Below are 7,058 nucleotides of genomic sequence, written 5' to 3'. Positions count from 1 at the left end.
TTCCCTCCCCTCCCTTCCCCTCCTGTCTTCTCTTTTTTTTTTTTTTTGAGACAGAGTCTCGCTCTGTTGCCCAGGCTGGAGTGCAGTGGTGCAGTCTCGGCTCACTGCAACCTCTGCCTCCTGGGTTTAAAGAATTCTCTGCCTCAGCCTCCTGAGTAGCTGGGATTACAGTTGTGAGCCCCCACGCTGGCCAGAAAGTTGATCCACTCCCTTCACTTTTGCATCCTGGGATCGTTTGCTGACACAATGAAATGCTGATGTCAGAAAGCAGAGACAAAGATCCCCTGTCCTTTGTACTCAGCAGCCCCAGGATCAGTGGCTGCAGGAAGGTGAACCATGAGCCCAAGGCTGGTCCCAGAAGGTCCCTGTGGGTGCCTGGGTGTCAGGGGCAGCTCAGGTCTTGGTGGGCTGGCTCAGCAGAGGTCAGAGAGCATGGTGGGATTCCAGCACGAGGGAACCCCTGGTCAGCATTGAGCCCCTCCATGGGGAGCTCAGGGAACAGGTGTGGTGGAGGTGGGGGTGCATGCCTTGTTCTTTGCAGAGAGGCATGGGGAGGAGTGGGAACAGAGAGGAGCTGGACAACTTGGGAGCTGGCCCATACCTGTGGTGCTTGCCGTTATTCTAGAACCCTCTGCAATCAGTGCGGTCCTTATTTCTCTGTTGCTCTCCCCTCCTCCATTCACCCCCCGAGCCTTGATGGGAGAGTGTGGTGAGGCTCAGTGGGTGAGCCACGGATCTAGGAGAAACTCTGGGGTCCTCTTCCGTCCCACCTGATAGGTTCCCTTCAAGGGGTTTCTACTCATTCATTCATTCATGGGATATTCCTTCTCACCCTTCTGTGTATCATGCAGAGTGTTTAAGCCCACCGACTCTGGGGCAGACTGCCTGGGTTCAAACCCTGGCTTCACGGCTTACAAGCTGAGTGACTTCGGGCATGTGACTTAACCTCTCTGTGCTTCGGTTCTCTCTACGAAGTGAGAATAGTGCTAGCAATAGCTTATTTGTGAAGATTAAATGAGGTAATCTTGTAAAGCATTTATCGGAGCCCCGGCATATAGTAGACACAATATGGGTGTTTGTTCACTAAAAATAAGCTGTTTTAGATGCTGAGAAGAACAGGGATGCCCTGGACCCCACAGAGCCTTCATGTAGAGGGGCAGAGACACACAGTAAACATGTAAACAAATAAATGATTAAGGCCGGGCGCGGTGGCTCATGCCTGTAATCTCAACACTTTGGAGGCTGAGGTGGGTGGATCACTTGAGGTCAGGAGTTCAAAACCAGCCTGGCCAACAAGGTGGAACCCTGTCTCCACTAAAAATACAAAAAATTAGTGGGGCGTGTTGGTGCATGCCTGTAATCCCAGCTATTTGGGAGGCTGAGGCAGGAGAATTGCTTGAACCTGGGAGGTGGAGATTGCAATGAGCCGAGGTTGCACCATTGCACTCCAGCCTGGGTGACAGAGCGAAACTGTCTCAAAAAAAAAAGATCAAATTGCAGAGTCATGAGGAAAATGTAAGCAGCAGTAGGATGATGTGTAGGTAGCAGGGGGCGGCTGGGGTGGAGGAGTGTTATTTTAACCAAGAAGTCAAGGACGGTCTTACAGAGCCGGAGGGACTACACGGAGCCCTAAATGATGACCATGACCAGCTGTGGAAAGACCAGAGTGGGCCAGATGCAGTGGCTCACACCTATAATTCCAGCACTGTGGGAGGCTGAGGTGGGAGAATCGCTTGAGCCCGGGAGTTTGAGACCAGCCTGGGCAACATAGTGAGACCCCACTTGTCCCTATAAAAACTAGCCAGGTGTGGTGGCATGTGCCTGTAGTTCCAGTTCTTTGGGAGGCTGAGGCAGGAGGATCGCTTGAGCTCAGGTGTTTGAGGCTGTCATGAGCTGTGATGGCACCACTGCACTCCAGTCTGGGCAACCGAGGAAGACCCAGTCTCAAAAAATTAAAAGTAAAAATAAAGATTGGAAGGTAGATTCCAGGCCAGGTATGGTGACTCACACCTGTAATCCCAGCACTTTGGGAGGCTAAGGTGGGAGGATCACAAGGTCAGGAGTTCGAGATCAGCCTGGCCAACATGGTGAAACCCCATCTCTGCTAAAAATACAAAATATTAGCCAGGCATGGTGGTGGGCGCCTGTAGTCCCAGCTACTCAGGAGGCTGAGGCAGGAGAATGGTTTGAATCTGGGAGGTGGAGGTTGCAGTGAGCCAAGGTTGCCCCACTGCACTCCAGCCTGAGTGACAGAGCGAGACTCCGTCTCAAAGAAATAAAGAAAGAAAGAAAGGTGGATTCCAGGCAGCGAGAATAGCTTGTGCAAAAGGCTGGGTGTGTTGGAAGACAGGGCAGGCGGGTGTGGCAGGGGCCTGGGTCGGGATGCAGGACAGAGAGACAAAGAGAAGCAGGCCTAGGTCCCGTGGAACACAACAATCCCTGCAAGAAACAGATTCTTTTCCAATTACAGCAGAAGACTGTGTTAGTCTCTGGGGTCTGCAGAGACAAGTGACCGCAAACTTGGTGGCATAAACAACAGAAATGCATTCTCTCATCGTTCAGGAGCCCAGAAGTCTAAGGGCAGGGTGATGGAAGGGCCATGGTTCCCCTAAAGACTCTAGCACAGGATCCTTCCTGCCTCTTCCAGCTTCTGGTGGCCCCAGGCATTCCATGACCTGTGGCTGTGTCACTCCGATCTCTGTCTTTATCATCACATGGCCTTCTCTCCGTGTGTCCCTGTTTTCTCTTAATTTTTTTTTTTTTTTTGGGAGGAATGGGGGTCTCACTATGTTGCCCAGGCTGGTCTTGAACTCCTGGCCTCAAGCAATCCTCCTGCCTCAGCCTCCCAAACTGTTACAATTATAGGCCTGAGACACCAATTCCTGAGCCTAGCCATCTTCTTTCTTTCTCTCTCTCTCTCTCTCTCTTTTTTTAGATGGAGTCTTGCTTCTGACGCCCAGGCTGGAGTGCAATGGCACAATCTCAGCACACTGCAACCTCTGCCTCCTGGGTTCAAGTGATTCTCCTGTCTCAGCCTCCTGAATAGCTGGGATTACAGGTGTGCACCACCACGCCCACCTGATTTTTGTATTTTTAGTAAAGATGGGGTTTCATTATGTTGGCCAGGCTGGTCTGGAACGCCTGACCTCAGGTAATTCGTCTGTCTTGGCCTCCCAAAGTGCTGGGATTACAGGCATGAGCCACTGTACCCAGCCCATCTTCTCTTCTTAAAAAGACTCAAGGTTGGATGTGGTGGCTCACACCTGTAATCCCCGCATTTTGGGAGGCCCAGGTGGGTGGATCACCTGAGGTCAGAAGTTAGAGACCAGCCTGGCCAACTTGTCAAAACTCCATTTCTACTAAAAATACAAAAATTAGCTGAGCATGGTAGCGCACGGCTGTAATCCCAGCTACTTGAGAGGCCAAGGAAGGAGAATTGCTTGAACCCGGGAGGTGGAGGTTGCAGTGAGCCGAGATCACGCCACTGCACTCTTCAGCCAGGGTGACACAGAGAGACTCTGTCTCAAAAAAAGACACCAATCCTTGGATGTAGGGCCCAAATCAATATGATATCATCTCAAGATCCTTAACTTAATGATTAAGACCCTATTGAATCAAAGACTCTTGTTTCCAAATAAGGTCACCTTCACAGACACCAGAGGTCAGGACTTGGCCACATCTTTTCTGGGAGGCACAGTTCAATCTGCAACAGAAGTTACTGGTAATTTATGAAGGGGGCTGGCTTGATCTCACTGCTGCCGTAACAGATCACGCTGGCTGCTGTGTGGAGATTGGGCCGAAGTGGGGAGGTGGGGGATGGGGCCGTTGCAGGAAGCTGGGCCAGGGATGACGGTGGGAAAGAGAAAAGTGTCACAGCCTCCTGCACTCTCACGGCTAGGCCCAGGTATTCTCCTGTTAGATGTAAATGGTTTCACAGATCATCAGCGTCAGGCAAGGCCAGACCCCTCCTCCCCCGAAATGATGTCTGAAAACCGATAAAATGTGGGCAGCATTAACAACAGAATTAACCAGACATGCCCCATTGTGGCTTACAGGAGAGACTGAGCCTTTGAATTTTTCTTTCCTTTTTTTTTTTTTTTTTTTTTTTTTTAAATCAATGAAGCCTAAGCAACATGGTGAGACCCCATCTCTACAAAAAATTAGCATGGTGGCGTGTACCTGTAGTCTCAGCTACTCGGGAGGCTGAGGTGGGAGGATAGCTTGAGCCCAGGAGGTCAAGGGTCTGCGGTGAGCCATGATCATGCCTCTGTACTCTAGCCTGGGTGACAGAATGAGATCCTGGCTCAAAAAAACAAAAATGGGCTGAGCATGGTGGCTCACACCTGTAATCCCAGCACTTTGGGAGGCCCAAGAGGGTGGGTCACTTGAGGTCTGGAGTTTGAGACCAGCCTGGCCAACATGGTGAATTGAAACCCTGTCTCTACTAAAAATACAAAAATTAGCTTCGTGTGGTGGTGCGCGCCTGTAATCCTAGCTACTGGAGAGGCTGAGGTGGGAGGATCACTTAAATCTGGGAAGTGGAGGTTGCAGTGAGCTGAGATCATGCTACTGCACTCCAGCCTGGGCAACAGAGTGAGATTCTGTCTCAAAAATAAATAAATTAAAAAAAATAAAAATAAAGGCCAGGCATGGTGGCTCATGCCTATAATTCCAGCACTTTTGGAGTCCAAGGTGGGTGGATCACCTCAAGTCAGGAGTTTAAGATCAGCCTGGCCAACATGGTGAAACCCTATCTAAACTAAAAATAATAAAAAAAAAAAATTAGCTGGGCATGGTGGTGGGTGCCTGTAATCCCAGCCACTTCAGAAGGCTGAAGTAGGAGAATTGCTTGAACCCAGGAGGTGGAGGTTGCAGTGAGCCAAGATAGCACCATCGCACTCAAAAAGAGCAAAACTCTGTCTCAAAATAAAATGAAAGTAAATAAAAAATCACAATTCTAGGCTTGCTCAATTTTCTCACCTTCTAGATGAGAATGATCAAGATGATCAGGTGAGGCGGCTCATGCCTGTACTCTCAGTGCTCTGGGAGGCTGAGGCAGGAGGATCGCTTGAGCCCAGGAGGTTGAGGCTGCAGTGAGCTGTAATTGTGCCACTGCACTCCAGCCTGGGTAACAGAGCAAGACCCAGTCTCAAAACAAAAAACAAAATTATCAAGATACCCAATTGTGGATACCATCTCATGCCAGTCAGAATGGCGATTACTAAAAAGTCAAGAAACAGCAGATGCTGTTGAGGCTGTGGAGAAATAGGAACGCTTTTACACTGTTGGTGGGAGTGTAAATTAGTTCAGCCATTGTGGAAGACAGTGTGGCGATTCCTCAAAGACCTAGAACCAGAAATACCATTTGGCCCAGCAATCCCATTACTGGGTGTATTCCCAAAGAAATAGAAATCATTCCATTATAAAGACACATGCACATGTATGTTCACTGCAGCCCTCTTCACGATAGCAAAGACAAAGAATCAACCCAAATATCCATCAGTGGTAGACTGGACAAAGAAAATGTGCTACATATACACCATGGAATACTACAAAGCCATAAAAAGGAAGAGATTGTATCCTTTGCAGGGACATGGATGGAGATGGCAGCCGTTATCCTCAGCAAACTAACTCAGGAAGAGAAAGCCAAGCACCGCATTTCTCACTTAGAAGTGGGAGCTGAACAATGAGAACACATGGACACAGGGAGGGGAACAACACACACTGGGGCCTGTTGGGGGGTGGGGGAGGGAGACCACCAGTATAAACAGCGAATGCATGCCAGGCTTAATACCTATGGGTGATAGGTGCAGAAAACCACCATGGCATATGTTTACCTGTGTAACAAACCTGCATGTTCTTCACATGTATCCTGGAATCTAAAATATAATTAAATGAAAAAAAAAAAAGGATGCTCAATTGTGGGATGGCCTGGTTCTTAACAGCATGCAATCCAGAGCAAAGCCTTGCTTCCTTGAGCTATTTTCCAAAACATACAACACCAGCATGAACCCTAAACACGTCCTTACGGAGATGCCTCGGGTTTCCCAAGATCTGTGCACGCTTATTGCATCGCATCAATAAACCCATTTTGTTCAGCTGTCAGTGTGTTCCTGGTGGTCTTGGAGAGGCAGGGCCGGCTTCATGTGTGTGGGACCTGTGCGATTCACAGAGCTCTGCACTTAGAAGCATTAATCCCTGGGCTGGATTAATGCTTGGCTGCTGCCATATTGAATTCTTTTAATTTTTTTAGAGACAGGATCTCTTTCTCTGTTGCCCAGGCTGAAGTGCAGTGGCGTGATCACAGCTCACTGCAGCTTCAAGCTCCTGGGCTCAAGCGATTCTCCTGCCTCAGCCTCCTGAGTAGCTAGGACTACAGGTGTGGCCACCACACCCAGTTAATTAAAATGATTTTTTTTTGTAGAGATGGGGTCTTGCTATGTTGCCCAGGCTGTCTTTTTTTTTTTTTTTTTAAGATGGAGTCTCACTCTGTTGCCCAGGCTGGAGTGCAGTGGTGCGATCTCGGCTCACTGTAACCTCCACTGCCTGGGTTCAAGCGATTCTCCTTCCTCAGCCTCCTGAGTAGCTGGGATTACAGGCACCCGCCACTACGCCAGGCTAATTTTTTGTATTTTTAGTAAAGACGGGGTTTTACTATGTTGGCCAGGCTGGTCTCAAACACCTGACCTCAGGATCCACCTGCCTTGGCCTCCCAAAGTGCTGGGATTACAGGAGTGAGCCACCACATCCGGCCTCATTTTTGTATTTTTAGTAGAGATGGGGTTTTGCCATGTTGGCCAGGCTGGTGGCCAACTAACTCCTGACCTCAGGTTATCTTCCCAACTCGGCCTCCCAAAGTGCTGGGATTATAGGTATGAGCCACCGCGCCCAGCCAAACCAGGCTGGTCTTGAACTCCCGGGTTGAAGCCACCATGCCTGGTTTGAAATTCTCAATAATATTTGAACAGGGGGGCTCCCTGCGTTCGTTTTTCACTGGAACCCAGAAGTGACACAGGCAATTCTGCTAAAGGGCAGGGCCAGTGGGTGTGGAAGAGGAT

The sequence above is a fragment of the Sapajus apella genome, unplaced genomic scaffold (genome assembly GCF_009761245.1).
Source record: "Sapajus apella isolate SASKATOON/1434 unplaced genomic scaffold, GSC_monkey_1.0 scaffold159, whole genome shotgun sequence".
Taxonomy (NCBI): domain Eukaryota; kingdom Metazoa; phylum Chordata; class Mammalia; order Primates; family Cebidae; genus Sapajus; species Sapajus apella.
Note: the sequence above shows the minus strand (reverse complement) of the source record.